This window comes from Athene cunicularia, assembly GCF_003259725.1.
Source record: "Athene cunicularia isolate RWA chromosome 1 unlocalized genomic scaffold, athCun1 chr1_part2, whole genome shotgun sequence".
Taxonomy (NCBI): domain Eukaryota; kingdom Metazoa; phylum Chordata; class Aves; order Strigiformes; family Strigidae; genus Athene; species Athene cunicularia.
This window is the reverse complement of record NW_020799092.1, coordinates 61,669,679-61,688,348: the sequence shown is the minus strand read 5'-3', so window position 1 is coordinate 61,688,348 and position 18,670 is coordinate 61,669,679. Positions and strand designations below refer to the sequence as shown.

Below are 18,670 nucleotides of genomic sequence, written 5' to 3'. Positions count from 1 at the left end.
AATAAAAGATGGGTATTAATATAAAGTCCGATTTTTCATTCAAAACCAGGGCACTATAACAAATATCATTGGGTCCTACTGGAATATGAAGAAAACAGGATTCTATCTGGAATTTCACCTCTCAATTAATTGATAACAATTTCATTCATTTTTCCTTGGACAAGAATAACAATGCCTTTTGATGTTGGTTTGCATGTTGACTTCAACACATCAGTGGCACTGAGTAAAGAATATCAAGTGAGTCATGCAGAGATAGTGGTTTGTATTTAACATACCAGAACTCCAGATAAGTTGATAGAGCCAACATGCATGCTAACATTATTTGATATACAGCATTTTGTTATTGATTCAAACATTCATTACCTTTCTGGTTTTATTATCAACAAGTCATGGTTATGCTTAATTGATGTTTCTGTATTTTTCCCTACAGCTGCAAATTCACAAATTTGAAAGGGGCTAACTGCTATTCTCTTAAATAGGATAATGTCTGAATTACTTCTTTACACTGACACCTCTGCATTTAAGATCTGGCTTTGGCTCAAAATATAGAAAGTCTCATTTAGACCATATGGCTTGATTGTCATACTGTAATTAAGAAAATGGTGGGGAAGCATTTTATTAGACTGGTAACTGGCTCTACACTCTTCTGAGAGTTTAGCAGGCCATTATATACAACTTGGTAGAAACCAATGTAGCACAGAGAATGGAGGGGACAAGAACAGAAGCAAAGTGAGAAGTCCCACCTTCACAGAGATGATACATACCAGCCTGTTCCTTCTCCTTCTCCTTTGTTCCTACACACCAGAAATCCTCCTCTTTCCCCACTGCAAGTCTAAAGACAGTCCCAATAGGGAATTAGTCTTGCTATCTTAAAGCAAATAAATCCTTCTTCCTTCAAATGTAAGGAGTGCAAATTCTCTACTTTGAGAATTTTAGAGAGAGAGATAATTTTGTGGGATTTTTTTCTCCCTTTCATGACATCGCTCAGGAGACTTCAGCCAGAATAAGGAAAATATACCACTATTAGTTTCCACTCCCAACTGCCTGGGTACTCATTCACCCAACATGAACTCAGTCTCAAATTACTACACAGTCATTCCTTCTTTAACACTTACATGGGCTTTGGCCTTTAGCAGCAAAGATAAAAACAGACAGAAATTTAAATGCTGTCAAAACACAGGTATTCCTGGATACAGAGTAAGATTAAAACAGACAGTTCTTTGTTCCCTGGTCATTCTTATTACATTTAATCACGTATATTGATGTACAGTTGAACATCTTTATACCAGCTCAGGCAGCTGGCATAACATCACTTCAAACATATTAAACAATTGATGAACAGCTTCTTTATAGATAAATTTGCAAAAGTGACTGGGTCAAGTGTACAATTTTTCTGAAGTTGTTCAAGTCAAACAACTTACTTCAGTTAGATGTGATACTACTAATGAAACACTGACCTACATACCATAAGATCATTAACGCTGTATTTGATCAGATTTTAATTTTGACAAATATCTACTTCAATTATGCAAGCTTCAGCTGTTCATCCTTCAATTCATGTTTAGATTCCTATTTATGTCATGTAGCAAGGCTTTGTAGCAGTAAAGTCTGCATTTTCTGTTGAATAACTTTTCAAGCATTCAAGTGATACCAGTGGCCATTATATGCAATAGTATTCAGAAGATTACTGTGATATTGTTTATTTATTAGATATCATGAGAAAGAAGGACATTGGGAGGAGATTTTGCTATTTCTTTGTTGTCATAAGAAGATGAAAGCCGTAAGTACTTGTAATACACTAAGACCAGCACCCTGCTATACTAACTCTTGTAAAACTCACAGATGAAAAAGATTATATTCTACCCCAAAGAGTTTACAGCCTACATGTCCAATATCTGATTTTTGATAGATACAAGAAAAGTTTCAGCTTAACAGGCCATGCCATCAGTGCTCTGGGAGGTTAGTGGCTATCAGGTTTCCCACTGCAAAATTTTCACAAATAATTTAAAGAAGGTGATATGTTTCTAAGTATTAAAGGAAGTTCTTCCTAAGTATGAGAGGCAGCATGACAAAAAGTGTGAAGTTATTTGAACATTTCACATACAAGTGATCCAAGCTGACCTCAGAGAGAGACAGTACCTGCAGCTTACCTTGATGTAACCATGAGGGTAGTTCAGGAAGTGCCTTAATGATGATAATACTCTATATTTGTGGAACATGAGCAGATGTGCAGAGCCAGAACTGAAGAAGCTGAATGAAGAAAATCTCAACACATTCAGCTTCCAATGAACCTCTTTATGAGACCTTTGAAGTTTAGACACTGACAGTTTAAGTAGGTCTGTCAAAGCCAAACATGTCTAAAGGCTTCATAGACAAGATTTGAGTTTTGTCTATGTCTTTGAGATGCAAGCTTTGTGACCTCACTACTCAAATAGAAAGCATAGTTGTCCTTTCCTTTAGTCAGCTTGGTTATGAAAACAGTGAGTAAAATAAGAACATTTAAATACCAATATTGAAGTACAAACTTCAGAGAATATACCATGTGACAAAAATTGTGTTCTGTCTACGCATCTCCTCTCCACAATTCTTGTATTTCCTGGACTATTTCTACACCTTTCATATTTTTGTCTTCCTTAATAGGATCCAACTATTCTGATCTCTTTATGACAGGGTGACTTGCTTATGGCATGAAGGAAAGGCTGTGGATGTTGTCTACCTTGACTTCAGTAAGGCCTTTGACACCATTTCCCACAGCATGCTACTGGTGAAACTGGCTGCTCAAGGGTTGGATGGGCACACACTTTGCTGGGTAAAAAACTGTCTGGATGACCAGGCCCAAAGAGTTGTGGTGAATGGAGTTAAATCCAGTTGGCGGCCGGTCACGAGTGGTGTCCCCCAGGGCTCGGTTTTGGGGCCACTCCTGTTTAACATCTTTATTGATGATCTAGACGAGGGGATCGAGTGCACCCTCAGTCAGTTTGCAGCTGACACCCAGTTGGGTGGGAGTGTTGATCTGCTCGAGGGTAGGGAGGCTCTGCAGAGAGACCTGGACAGGCTGGAGCCATGGGCTGAGCCCAACTGGGGGAGTTTCCATAAGGCCAAATGCCGGGGGCTGCCCTTGGGCCACAACAACCCCCAGCAGCGCTACAGGCTTGGGGAGGAGTGGCTGGAGAGCTGCCAGTCAGAGAGGGACCTGGGGGTGTGATTGACAGCCAGCTGAACAGGAGCCAGCATTGTGCCCAGGTGGCCAAGAAGGCCAATGGCATCCTGGCTTGTGTCAGCAATAGCGTGGCCAGCAGGGACAGGGAAGGGATCTGACCCCTGGACTTGGCACTGGTGAGGCCACACCTCGATTCAAGTGTGACCAGAGAAGGGCAACGGAGCTGGTGCAGGGTCTGGAGCACAGGTCGTACGGGGAGCGGCTGAGGGAACTGGGGGTGTTTAGTTTGGAGAAGAGGAGGCTGAGGGGAGACCTCATCGCCCTCTACAGCTACCTGAAAGGAGGGTGCAGAGAGCTGGGGATGACTCTCTTTAATGAAGTTACAAGTGATAGGACAAGAGGGAATGGCCTCAAGTTGAACCAGGGATGGTTTAAATATTAGGAAGTATTTCTTTATAGAACGAGTTGTTAGGTATTGGAATGGGCTGACCAGGGAGGTGGTGGAGTCCCCATCCCTGGAGGTGTTTGAGTCAGGTTGACATAGCGCTGAGGGATATGGTGTAGTTGAGAACAGTTAGTGTAAGCTTGATGGTCGGACTAGATGATCTTCAAGGTCTTTTCCAGCCTAGATGATTCTGTGATTCTGAAGAAGTTTGGAAGTTCTTTATTTCTGCAGACAACCTCTTTTCATATGTTACCTATCAGAAATGCATCTCCACATGGTGTAGCAACCAGTGACAACTTCCAATTTTTAGAGAGGTAAGAATGCATGAGAAGATCAAAAGCAACCCTCTAATATATTACTAACTCTTGTTTTCAGGAACTTTCTAAGTTGTTTACTTAAATAACATTAGAATTTCCCCAAGCTGAAAAGTGAAAGAAAGCAATTCCTTCCATATGTCAGCTTTTTAATAATCAATTAAGTTAACAAGAGCTCTGCCATCTGCACCTGATCCAGTGACAGAATAGCACTCCCAGAAGGGAAGCATCTTCAGTTCGTATTCACCTGAAAGACAAATGATGAAGAAGGTGAGCAGTGGAATCAAAGGGAATGAAAGAACAACAAAGATAAAGTCCCAGCTGGAGGAAGGAAGCAGAGATGCATCTTTAAATGTCCAGCAGGAAAACATTCAGTCTGAGGTGTTTCACCAGAGAGAAAACTTTAAACTTTCAATAATGGTAAAATTATTGAACAACTTCAGACAGGATAAAAGGCCTTATTTACAAAGGTTGCCCATATACTGGTCAGCTTCACTTTTTCAAATGTAATATCAAATTTAAGCCTGAAGATAATGTAACCTGAAGCAAATATACTAGAATAAGGCATTGATCCAAAGATCAGGGAACTGGAGGTCAATTTGCAGGTTAGCTGTATGGATTTACCCCATTGTAACTTTGCATGGGCTGCAAGGGTCATTATAGTGTTGTTTAATTTAGGTTTAGGTTGTTTATTTAGGTTACCAGTTATTGTGGAAGATGGCCATTTTTGCACAAAAAAAAAAAAATACCTACAGCTCACTTTTTACACCTAGATAATATATTGATCTACATTTCCAGAAAAATTGCCATCTTTATCTTGATAGCACACACCAAAGTGCTATCAATCCTCCAGCATGTAGTCTCAGGCCTGTTTGATAGGAACTCATCGTATACATCTTGCTACACCATGCTTTTCTCACAAATCAGGGGAAACAAGCAAAAATACAGGAATAACAAATTTTTACATTTAATTGTTTCATTTGAGAGCTGTTGCTCTTCAGAATCAATTTCCTGATCAACAAATAGCCCTTTATGCCAAAAAAAAAAAAATAAAATTAAAAGCTAGTACAAAAATATATATGCTTGAATCCAGGTATAGAAGGGAGAAGCTACAGATGATATCTGAGAAACACCACTGACAGTTCAGTTTATTGTCCCAAGTGGTTTTTACCCTACAAAAAAAAAAAAAAAAAAAAAAAAAAAAAAAAAAAAAAAGTTATGCAACTTAATTTTGCATGGATAATGGAAGATGTCAGATTAGAGAAACCACCATTATAGAAAAATACATGAATTACAGATGACTTCCGTCCAGTAGATTTAGCTGCATCTAACTGCAACAGAATGGGAGAGCAGACAGCAAGAGAAAGAGGTAACTGCTAGGTGGCCACGGTGAAATGGATTTGCTACAGCTGTGCCCAAAGTAGCTGAGGGAGCTGATTAATTTGGGAGACATTAGAGACAAGAGCAGGCACTGTATGTCTACATCCATAGTGTATGTTAAATTAATAGCATCTGCACATGCTCTATACCAGCTGATTGGCACTGCCTGCCAGCCAGCAGCTCGTGGCAAGCTTTTGCTCTGGACCAACTCATATTCTTCCACATGGGCATGGTTCAGCATATAAGAGGTTTATGAGCAGCTTGTCTGTTTTGATGGTTGCTACACTTTACAGCCATAGATGGAGGACATCCCCCTTATTCAGTGCCCAGGAACATACATGGGCATATTGAACTTGCTAATATAGAATATGTATTAAATTCCCTTCCATGCTGCATGGATGTAATGAAATTCTTCAGAAAAAAACAAAAAAAAACAAAAAACAAACCTTCCCAGACAAAACCCATCCATAAACTACCTTTAGTACAATCAACTAGCACTATCAACACTGTCAAAACAGATTTTTTTAACATTACCCAGTTCTCTTTCCCAAAAGCACAGAAAATCATAAGATCAAAAATCCTTTTTGAAAGCATCCTGAACAGGACACAATCACAAGGTTATACATTAGTGAAGCATCGGGAGTGGTAACTGGGCCTCATGCAGTAACCACCAACCGATGTGCTCCTTATGTTTTTTAGTGAGTAAATGCAGGATGATTGAAGGTGTTGCTTGAATTCCAGAGGGCTTTAAGGCTTTGATGTATGCAAGGTCAAATCAGAGCTAGCACACTTGAGCTAGATCTTAATCCATAATTGATCTGTATTTTGTATGTGTTCCTTACATTGATGACCATTACCTCCTGGCTGACAAGCAGTAGCTATGTGAATGCCCTCTTAAAACAAGGCAAATGTCCTTCACCTCACATAATTATGGTCTGTTACATTATGCCATATGAGGGGAAAAAGCCTCTTATTTGTCAAGCTTGTACAAGAATAAGAAAGAAGATGTCTGCATACTGATATACATAGTCCCGAATTTCCAGAGTGACAAAAATAAGACAGATGGACAAAACAACTTAAAAGTATAGATACCTTGATAAAAATTGCAGCCAGATAACATGTGGATCCTTATTATGTCTTCTAAAAAGATATGTCTGTAAGTTTACCTTTAGTCAGCTGAGTTAAAGATAGAAAATATACCTTAGAGAAAAAAAAAAAAAAAAAAAAGAGCAGCAAACAGCAGGTATTTGGCATATTTTTATATATTTCTCTTTGTAAAGGCCACATACACTTGCAAATTCTGCTGCAACACAAACCAAGCACAGAAAATGAGGAAAGTTAATTTTAATACTTTTAATTTTTTTCCAGTGTCCAGGTAATATTTAAAGGTCTTTATAAACTCCACACTGGCGTTCAAATAAGATTGCTCTAAAATGAGAAAACTGTTCAAGACATCTGTATTTTCCTTGCAAATCATATTAAAGATCCTCAAATTAGGATTAAGATCTCCTGGCTTTGCTACTTTTAAAGTCTGTATTAAAGAATTTGACATAAGCCTGCTGATTAAGAAAAAAACTCCCCATTTCTGTTTCAGCCGTAAACCACACATGAGGGTTCCTAACCTTAATTTTTCTTTTCATCCCATCTACCATTAAAACTAGAAGGTCTAACAGTATGTAAATACAAATACTTTTTTTTAATCTGAGAATTTATGGTCTCATTGTTAAGAAAACAATCTGAATAGCAGACTATGGGGAAAAAACAAACAAACAAACAAACAAAAAAACAACACCACAAACCCAAAAAACCACAACAGAGTAGTTCTCCAGAAAATGGCTCTATTAACTCAGCTAAATTCTTTGCTGCGAGCCTTGATTTTTTTTTTTTTTTAATGTAAAGGGAGTTCTTTGATCAGATCTACTGGCAGACCTCAGTATGTATGAAACATATCCATGTTGGGGCAGCATGAGCATGGTTCTATTTATTGAAGATGAGGCCTAGAAGATTATTCATTTAGCTGTACATGTTGCCACAATACAAAAGAGAGAATTGTTTTCCATTGCAGTCTGTCTGCACATTCAAGACAGGACATTGTAGCTGAATATTGTAAGGTGATTCTTGTCCTAGACTGTTTTATCTTCTGAAATAGCTTGAGAAACTCCACATTAGGTATGACAAATAGCTAATATGTCTTATGTTTCAGAGACAACAAATGGTAAATCTGAATTTATTTACTCACTTGAAGTAATTTATTTGTTTAGTTCAGTCTGGAACATTTATTGGTGGTAGTTTAATCTACCACTTACTTATAACCAAGGACCATTAGTATTATAAATATATTAAATAAATAATCTTCTTAATTTAGACCTGTTCATACCTCTGGAGAAGTAAGCTTTGGCACGATAAACTTTTTTTGAGAGGGAACAAAACTCCCCCCAAAAAAGGTAATAAAGTTGCCTTTTTATTTTAGAACACAACTTTTTAGTAAGTAGGCAGGCTGGCCTTCATGAACAGTGTAGTCTTGATTTGCTTTATTAACATTTTAAGAATAGGATCTGAACTGTTAAGGAGATCGAGCAACTATGATATAGAAGCCCTTGAGAGGCTCTAAAACTGAAAAGCCATTTTACAGTCTTGTAAAACAAAGATGAGTAGAATCACAGATGCTTTTAGAAATATCTTTAACATGGACATTATCCATTCTTCCACCCCAAAAGAGAGCTAATACAGGTTTGATATGCCAGGTTGAAGGGTAGCACATATCTGCGGTGAATAAATCCTATCTGACTGTGAGAGCATATTCTGGAAGTGCATCACATAAACAGGCCTTAGTTTTCTCCTTTACATTCTGCAAAATTATACAGTCTTTTCATCTTTTGCTATGTTAGAATATAAGCATGTCTTTATTTAAATCAAGGTTGAAGAGGAGCTGCAAATTTAGGCAAGAGTGCATTGCTAGGGATCACTGTGGCTATAACCTCTTTATTTTGCCATCCCTTTTTTTGCATACTATGCAGGAGGAAAACAAGAATTTAAGATGCCTTATCTTCCTATGTGTTTCCCCTTTAAAGGGTCCTCAAATTGGGGCTGTTCATTGAGATTAAAAAAAAAAAGTCATGGGCCATACTGCAGCATTCCAGAGATTCCACAGTGGACTACAACATCTGTCCAGGAATCTTAAAGGAATTCACAGGTCCATCATTTGTCCCTGTGGTGTGGTCTTCTATCACTCTGTCTCAGAAAGACACCAAACAAATGAGTCAGAAAAGCAAAGCCAAATAGCTGACCTCTATCTGCTGCTAAAGCTCAGTAATGATAAAGAAAATGTGTATGATTTATTAGAGAGTTAAATTTATGAAAAAAAACTTAAAGGGGTAGGAGTGGGAGAGTAAGAGCAGAAGATGAGTCCATCATTGGCAGATTGAGACATGAAAAACGGACTTTACAATCCAGAAATTCTCCGCCCAAGAAAACTCTTTGTACATCTCTATCAAGACAATATTGATTTACAGAAAAAATAAGCAGGCAGAAAAATATTACAGGACCTATTACTGCTGTTCTTCATGGGTTTGGCAATACTGGACATTTAATTATAGTCTGTCTTATTTTTCCACTATCTGACAGAATGTGTTGAAGAGTCTTTAACTATTTTAAAAAAAAATGAATGTGTTTTGTCACTCTTTTTAAAGTCACTTCATTAGGAGTTAAATTTATGAAGCATATTGTCTGTGAAAACAAAGATAGTCAAGTATGAAATCACACGTTAACCACAAGACCTAAATCCAGTACGGAGAGAGTGATAATTCTGATTATGAATTTAATAATCCCCTAAAATATTTTTTAAATGGCAGACAAATCAAAAGGATGTAATTTTAGCTTATCAGCAACCAACAGCAGCACTATAGCTAAATTTAGCTGTATGAATGCTAGTCCTACTGTAAGTCGTATAGAACTCAATCATAAGACCTTGTCGCTGTATAATGTGAAAAACTATTCCGCAGGGGAGAGCGACAAAAAATGTTCTTTTCAAGCAGTGTGACAAACATTGCAGGTTTAAAAATAAGATTTCACATAAGGCCTTGTCATATGTAACCTGCATGTTTGACACCTAGACTTTTCCTGCCTTTCCTTTCATCTCAAAGGATGAGTGCTCACATTTTCCAAGATCATGAAGTTCTATCTGGCAAACGAGTGTATATTGAAATTAATTTCAAGTCACTTTGATGTATAATTAACAATGTCCACTCAAGTGTTCATACACTTATGATATCCAAATCCCTCAGTGAGGTCTTGATCCTGTGTTCCTTCAAGATGACAGGAGCTCTTCCACTGCTTTTACTGTATCTGGTGGGAAAATTCAAATCAATAAGAGGAAAGGGGCAGGAAAATTCTGTAATTCATGCATCTCTAAGGACAATTTTTACATTTTTCTGATGCAGGGAAAAAAAAAAACAAAAAACAAACAAACAAAAAAAAACATCCATAGGATTTAAGAGTAGTGTTTTATTCAGCTAGGCTTGCAAAGGGAAAAATGCCTATCTGACAACCATGAGATTTTTGTTCTTACATAGCAAAGCATTGCAAGCAGTATGTAAACAAACTTCGTAAAGCACAGTGAAAGCCCTAAAAGCTAGCAACTTTGTTGAAGGCAAATGACTTGACTAAGGCAGGGAAGACTCAATGTCAGAGTTGGACTCAGAATTCTGTCCATGTACTCAACTGACATTCTACTTATAAAGTGTTCAGCAATTGAATCGGTCCATGCTTCCATTGCAACAGCAACTTGTGCATCATTTTCAAACACGTTAATGACAAGCAGTCAACATATCTGGAAGGTCACAGAGCTTAGGCATGTGTGATAGATTGACCTTGGCCACCTGCCAGACACCCACACAGCCACTTTCGTACTCCCTCTCCTCAAAAGGATGGAGGAAGAAAGAACATGAAAAAGCCCGTGGGTCAAGATGAAGATAGGGAAGTCACTTACCAATTACCATCACAAGCAAAACGGACTTGACCTTGGGAAAATTGATATAATTTATTAACCATTAAAATAGTCTTGGATAGTGAGAAACAAAGACAAAAACTAAAATACCCTCCCCACATCCTCTTCTTTCCAGGCTCCATTTTACTCCTTTATTCCCAGCTCCTGCACCTTCCTTCACCTCCAAGAGGTGCAGGGCGATGGAGAATGGGGGCTGTGGTCAGTCCATAACAGCTCCTTTCTGTGGCTCCTTCCTCCTGGCACATTTCCACTGTTGCAGAGTAGGTCTTTCCCAGGGGCTGAAGTCCTTCATGAACAGCTCCAGTGTGGATCCTCAAGAGATACTGATCAGGCCTCCCCCATGACATAAGTTTAATGAAAAGAAGTGTTTTCCCTGTCAAATATGCTAGAGATAAAAGTAAAGAACAATAAAAAAAATAAAAATCCTGATATTCAGTTGAATGGGTCAGACTGACCTTACAGAGAGTAGCGATGGGAGAGAAAACTCAAGGACAAATATAGCCAAGAGAATGAAAGGATAGGAAATGAACTCAAAATTCTGAAAACCAGAGTAGAAAAGTAGTGGGTGACACTTGAGAGAGATAACTGGGCACAGCATTCACCTGAAGAACAATGATTACTGAAGAGGTCTGTGTGGAAAAGGAACTGGCAGACAGTTGAGGAGGTGTCAGTGACAAATTCACTCCCTTAAAGACAGCAGCAAAATACATCAGAGGAGCAAGAATAATAGGTCAGGGTAAGAAACATAGAGAGGCCACTGATGTAAATTTAAGTTTAGTCGAGTTTTCTCACACAAACTGTTGCATGAGGAGTTTCAGCAAGGGCTTTATGTGATATGAAGGTTAGGTTTCTGTAATATGGAGTCCTCTCGCCTTCCATCTTTCTGCCTTCTCCCTTGTGCATACTCTGCCATCCTGCTTCTCTCCTCCCTCACCAGCTCCACTTCTCCTTAGTCTCTGTGCATGCCTCCCTTCCTTTTGCTTTCTTTTCTATTTGATATCATAACAAATTAAATGAAACTCAGCTCCTTCACTTTAGCTAGAAAATTGTATTTCTTTAGTTTCTTATGTTTCATACCAAAAATAAGAAATAAATATGGTATCTTCAAACTACCACTCTTTTGTGTTGTTTCTTCTCATTATTCCACTCTCATTTGACAGTTTACACTACAACTACTACTTCTTGGTTTACACTTCATCTCCTAATATGTTTGGAGTGTCACCCAGAAGAACCTAAGCACTCAGGTGGAAAACCAATATTACACATATGGTCAGTAATCTCCCCCTCTAACGCCGTCTTGGTCTTCCAAAATGTTTCTGTGCAAATGTATCTAATCATTGTATTCTCCAAATGATAGAGCAGTACTTTAGTGGATTTAAGTTACTGTATGTGTTGCATTCCATCTAACTGATACACAGCAAACAAGAAGGGAAGGACTTCAAGCTACTTTTAGATAACACTAGAAACGAAAGTTTATCTGTTAGGTGCCTTTACATACATATAACTGGCCATGTATGCTATCATAAGACTACACAAATTAGACAGGTTAGTCAAGTAACATTAACTTTTCAGGCAATTAAAATAACAGGCCAATAGTAAGTATTCAACGTGACATTCTTTTACTGAAGATATTGTATTCGAGACACCTCCAAAAAACTGTCATTCACTACTGGTGTTCAGAAAAATGCATTCGGCATGTTTCTAGATTACAATTATCAAAAGAAAACCACATTTACACATTCACTATGTGATGAATTTTTTCTTTTATTACCTCCAAACATTATAAATTGTTACTGCTGTTTAATCAGTTAGATTTTTCATCTCTTTTTGGTAAGAAATTTTAAAAATATACTTTATAAATATTTTGTAATCCCAGCAATTGTTTGCTTTCATTTTTATTATTTCTGAAGATCTTACCTTAAGTCTCAAAATTTTCAGTAAGTGTAATATGATGCCTTCCCCACAGTTTTTTTGGTAAATATTTTTGAGTTCTATTATGATATGCAAAATCTACATCTCTAGCTTTAGCAATTATTTATTTTTACTGTTGTTTAGCAATTATATATTTTGGAAACACTTCTAGATCTCTCTGCTAGATTTTAAATTTCTATGATAACTCTGTACTGATTGATTTACTGATACTTTCCTGATTACAGTAATTTTAAGAACTGAATTTCACATGTGTTAGATAATTCCAAACAATTAAATGCATATTCATTTTCAAGACCAAAATCAGTAGTCAGCAAAATCTGTACTGAATATTGAAAGCATTAAGTCATGATAGGTTATATATTATTACTGATATAATCTAATGGAAGTTGCAAGAAAAGCAATGTTAAATGGGAAAGCATATGAGTGATTTAAAATAGCATTCTAGAATTTAATTTAGAAAACTTCTGATTTATTTATTATCACTATTTTTAGCATACTTACATTTACTTCCTGTTTCCTTCAATCTGGGAATGCAATCTTTTCTAAAGAAAGCTCATCACAAATAACTATGTAGGATCTTGAACAATTAAGCTATTGCTGGACTACAGCCACAGTGTTCTAGTTCCAGATACACTTACATGATGGTACTATAATTAAAAACAGAGAGGAGAGAGTGTAAGAACAACATGCAGTCACACTATAAAACATATCTTCAGTAGCTACTGAAGAGTCACATGGTTATAATCACAGCAAATTAATAAGAATCTAAAAATAGTTGTGTTCATTTCCTGTGCATTGCACATTGCACATCACTGATAAATTATTTTCACACTGTGTTGCAGGTCACTGATAAATTAGCTATAAACAGTCTGTCCTCCTGAATAGATTAGTTTATCATTAGCTACATCAGTGCTTTCCATATGACTCTTAATCAGGAGTTAAGAAAACTATATTCAGGAGTTATCACATCTAATCCAATGTATTCAATCAGTGCTATAAAATCATTATGAAATAAATCCACTTTTGCTGTATGTTACTTTAATGGGATTAATTGATCTTTCACTGAATTTCATTATAAAGAAAGGCAAGATAGTGTTTTATTCTTGTAGAACATAGTCTGAACAAAGAGTGTAAACAAAACAATAATGAAAAGAACATTTTTCTAAATCATTTCCCTTGACACAAAATTGAAAAATCCTTCAAAGTACTAAAGCTAGGGTCCGTATTAAAATAAAAAACATATAGAGGCCTTTTCTGATTGTACATAACACCTTCCTGTTGCTTCACTCAGGTCCTCAGTAGCAACTCCCACAATTAGATAGATACCCCATGGCTCCTCTTTATCACTGAGCAATGACCATTTATTAGGTTATCATTACTCCTGGGTTTGGACCTTCCTGACTGCTCTCAGGGGCAAGGTAACTTACTTCAAAAGCATTAGATAATTCTCAAAAAAGCACGTTATATTTATACACTTTTAAGGAAGTAGCATGTTGGGTAAAAATTTTGCCTAGCAAGGAGTATAAGTGTTGTCTGCAAGTATATTTCTGGTGTGGGATCTAACAAAATTTTCCTGTCAACCCACCATCCCTGCAGAATGGAAACAAAATGCCTTATTCAACAGAACTGTCCTACAGCATTTCTCCCAAACTTTTCCATTAGACTACAGTATACCTGTCTTACAGGAAAGGGCTTTTTTAGTTTCAAAGGGACTAGAGAGAGTTGAATTAATAAATGTTTTCCTCCATTCAAATTCTCTTACAAAGCATTCCTTTGCAGCACACAGTATCAGAGCATCGAAAAGATGCATCAAAACCCCTGGCCCATCAGCAGACGTGGTTCTCTGGGATGCTCTTTTGTCCTCTGATTTCTGGTTGCAAGACCATTTTCAACTTATAACTATGGTATTAAATTACCCAGTTGTAAAATAAATTATTTATATGGGTTATCTGAACTGAGAACTGAGTTGGGATTGAAGATGTTCTAAGGCTAAGGAGATTAGAGTTTTTATAGCAAACCAAAACACTCTTCAGATAAGTGTATCTGTGCAAATCACCAGACTCTTCTCATAATTAGCAAAATTGCCACTCTTTAGATTTTTTTTATATAAGGAACTAGTTCAACATTTGAGAATAGCTGTAAATTTTGGTGGCACGGAAATAAATATATTCCACTTTACAATGAAACTTAAGGTTTTATCACATAGAATGTATTACTTTGTTTTAATTCAAAAAGCATGCTGATAAAAGTAAGAAGGGGAACTAAAGATCACCTCTACATATGCAGAAAAAATGGAGATTCTCCCTTCCTATCTTTCCTATTCATCCTCTTCCTCTTTCCTGGTATCTGATTTCTTGCTTTCTGGAAAAATAAAGATCCTTCTTAGTCATAAATCAATCTGATGTCATACTTTTTTTGTGAGAAGGTATCAAGCAAAAGCACCATTAGTTTTGATACAATACAGGACTTGCAATTTTTTTTTCCCTAGTACTGTTCTTTGTTCTTTCTGTATCATTGTCTTGCATTGTCAAAACCAGAAAGGAGATGAAAATTTAAGCAAGTCTGCAAATTACTGTAAAACAAGTATTTTGTATGGTTTTCTAAGGTGACTTTTTGAGTAATTTTTGGTAATTGACAAAGTTCTCTGGAAATGTCAAATCTAAGCCATGTTAAAATGGTTGCAGAAAAGAGGAGGAACAGGTAGCTCTGCAAACATCTAAGCCTAGATAAGACGGTGTATTCCAGAAATGAATGAATCCAAGCCAAAATTACTTGAGTAAGATGTCCCCAGAGAGGAGTCCAAATTGCTTCTCACTCTGCAACTATTAGAGACTTTGGTTCATGCAACAGGAAAAAGAATAGAGAAAGAAGTGTTAAAAATTAAGACTTGAGTTGTGTTTCCTTTTCCTATTTCACTGTGTAGTAAAAAAACCCAAAAACATTCTTGGTGTTGCTGAGCAGTAGGAACCAACTCAAAGTGATTTGACTTCAAACCGAGTCAAATTTTTTGAGAGCTAGAAAAAAATATGTTTAAAATGGTAACTGCATATCAAGTATTTCAGTGGAGCACTTTTTCAACCTTACCTGACACAAAAAATTGCTTTAAGATGGTGAGTTATTATCTAGTAATTTACCTAGCAAAATGGAGATAAGATAGTAAGAGGCAGGACATGGGCTTGGCACTGGAAACCTCATGACTGTAACCAGTTTTCCAGTGTTCAGTTAATAGAAATATAAATCTGGAGCTGAACAAAACTGGTTTTAGACTTAACAAAGAGAAAAAACACAGTGTCTAACATGTAAATGGCATCATATATAGTAAATTCAGGTGTAACATGCAGCTGCAGAACAGTGAAGAAAGAGCAAAGGTGTAAAAGCACACTAGCAAACATTTAAAATTACTCCAAATGGATCCTAAAATGGAAAATAAGAGACCATTAACAAGATCATAATATTTTTTTCAGTGAAGGACCAGCAACCTAGAACCAAAGGAGGAGAAACATGAGCATAATTCCAGGATAAGAGGTAGAAACTAAGAAAGCATATAAAAATTTTAACTGCATTTTTATTCCTTGGGTATTTTGTAATAATTATATCTAGACTAATAATTATTCTTTAACTAGATTGCTAAAATTCCATTTATACTAACAATAAATTTTTGTTTTATATGTAGGTGTGCTTCCTTTCTGCTCATAAACATGATTTTGAGAATAACGTTGTGCACCCAGGCTCCTTTGAAGCAATATACTTATTCAAATGATGCAACTAAATTCAGTGAAGTATTAGAAAAGCCTCTGTCTCAAGTTTTTTAAGTTGACACACCACATTATGGATGCATATTTAGTCATATCATAGCAACATATTAGATTCTACCTCACTGGCAGACACAAAGTAGGCACTTCTGTGGGTAACTGCCAATTCCATCTGCTTACAAATTATAGCTCTTTTTAAAAGTAACAGTTTTACAGAGATTATGTACTAGGTTATTTGGTGTCAAGAGGTGTATACTTTTATATAGCATATTTTAGGCTGAAATACTCATCAGTTTACATACAGAGGAAATAGCTAGAAAGCACTCAGTTCTTGACTGAATGATACTGTCTAAAAATATTTCATTCTTCCTTCTCCTCCAAAAAAAAGAAAATAAATTAAACTTCTGTAATAAAGCTCTTTCATTATTCTTTGAAAGCATTGCAACAATGCTGAGTAAGGTCTGTTTCTGACTGGTACAAGTTCAGTATCTCATAATCAGATCCATGTAGCTCGTTGCAGTGTTTGATGATCAGCAGACCAGTCTTTAAATGGCTTTAGGTTTATAATAAGAAGCAGCATTACATTATTCAGATATGACTGAAACAAAGGTCCTAAACAATCCGTAATGTGCAGTAAGTGACAGGTCAGCTCTTTTTTTGGAAGAAAAGAATTTCCATATCAACCATTCCATTGTGCAAGAATGGGAGCAGAGGGTAAAATAATTCCATTTCTGCTCCTCCTGGAAAAAATAAAAGCAACTTTATTTTTAGAGTGATTTCAGTTTCATGAATTGTGTTTAGCTGGTTTGAAATGCGAGTCCTGCAAGTCTCTAACCCTTATAATGAACTTAATCACACAGTAAAATGAAGTTAAAGAATCAGTCTGAAGCTCAAGAAGCCAGACAGCCAGCTGGACGCCTACATACCCTCTTTTATTGGTAGGAAGCATATTCTCAGTCTATCAAAATCCCTGTTGCTGTCTTTTGCAGAGAGCCCAGAAAAATCAGCACATCTGAGGAAGAGAAACAATCTAAGGAAGATTTAGCCACCTGCAAATTTTTAATAGAAATACATTTTCCAAGAGCCTCTGATCTGAGTGCAGCAAAGGCAGTAATACATGGAGAGAAATGCCCTTACAGACAGAGCACACCCACTATTTATATCATGCAATACCTTTACATTTGACAAGCAAAAAAAGCAAAGACTGTGTGCACACATGCAAACAACTTCTTTTGCCTGACTACTGCAACACTTATAGTGCATGTTCATACTAGTTTTGTTTGAATTAACATATTTATATTGAAAAATTAGAGGGCTCTGGTGCAAAATTAAAACATATCCAATCACTCCCCACAAAAAAGTCCTAGATATATTCAGGAATGTTAATAATTGTGCTTGTTTTGGCAGCACATACATTAAAATTGGAACAATACAGAGAAGATTAGCATGGCCCCTGCACAAGGTTGACATGTAAATTCATGAAGCGTTCTGTATTTTTAAATTTCTGCCCCAGGGCAGTGCTGGAGTCCCCATCCCTGGAGGTATTTAAGAGTCAGGTTGACATAGCACTGAGGGATGTGGTGTAGTTGGGAACTGTCAGTGCTATGTTAACGGTTGTACTAGGTGATCTTCAAGGTCTTTTCCAACCTAGATGATTCTGTGTGATACTGTGTAATTTAATTGCTTTATCCTCTTTAAAGCCCATCAATGCAATCTCAGTATCAGGCTTTAGTACTCAAATACATCATTAAAACCTTAAAAATGTTTCATTTCCAAGTAATACATAAATATATTACAGCAATATGTTCTGGGCATTCTATTACTAATATGGAATGCAGAGAGTGGAAAAGCACACATGCTAATTGGTATGATTGCTTTGTTTGTAAGTTGTTTGCAAATTTACTGCAAGACAGTGTTGAGAGTAAATGTTCTGCAAAACTGAATATGCTGTCCTTAATCAAAAGCAGGTGAGGATGCCCAGTGATCAAAGAAAATTGCTAATGTTGTTCTTTGGCAGTGGGCAGCCCTGAGAGCTATTACCTTACTCCTGATTTGTGTTTCCAACTCCTCCATCTGTTCACAGTTCCACCTGCCTTTCTAACTTCCTTTTTTTTGAACAAAGGACTTGGTACCTCACCTTTCAGTCCTTTATGTACTGTACATCAGATAGCCTTTAGTCTAGTACAGGCCTACATAAGTTGCTTATGCATGACCTTTAGAGCAATATATTTGTCTCTCCAGCACCTGAAAGGCACTGAGCACTGTTTGACCTGCCCCAGCCTCAAAACCAGCATGGTGTTCCACTCAGAAAACCCTCTCTTAAGACAGTACATACATCTAACTACAATTGGCCTGGCAAAATGCATCGTTTCCTGGAACAGTGACAGTTTCAGCAGTTACACTTTAGGTAGAGCTAAGTAAAACGGAATGGGTGCTATTGCATCAGGAAAGGCGAAAGCAGGAATGTTGAATTTGCAGTAAGAAAGGGAGAGAGAAGATGAAGAATCTTATGAGAAAAAGGGGACCACTACTGCAGAGGAGAGGACATAGGCATATGTGAGGTATCGGGGGAAGACAGCTATTGCTGCAGAAAGGGAGTATGCCAACAATGATTGCTGTCCACTCTTTTCTCCAGAAAGAGAAAACAATAGCTTTACTCTGTTGCTTTTTTACTTTGCAACA

The 18,670-nt window shown here is 36.9% G+C and overlaps 1 non-coding gene across 1 annotated transcript; it reads left to right on the top strand.

The window, feature by feature from the left end:
- The first annotated feature begins 17,379 nt into the window (after positions 1-17,379).
- Positions 17,380-17,486, top strand: LOC113475974. The gene has a single exon (XR_003397657.1). It is a non-coding gene; the product is annotated as a U6 spliceosomal RNA (small nuclear RNA).
- The last annotated feature ends 1,184 nt before the right edge of the window (positions 17,487-18,670 follow it).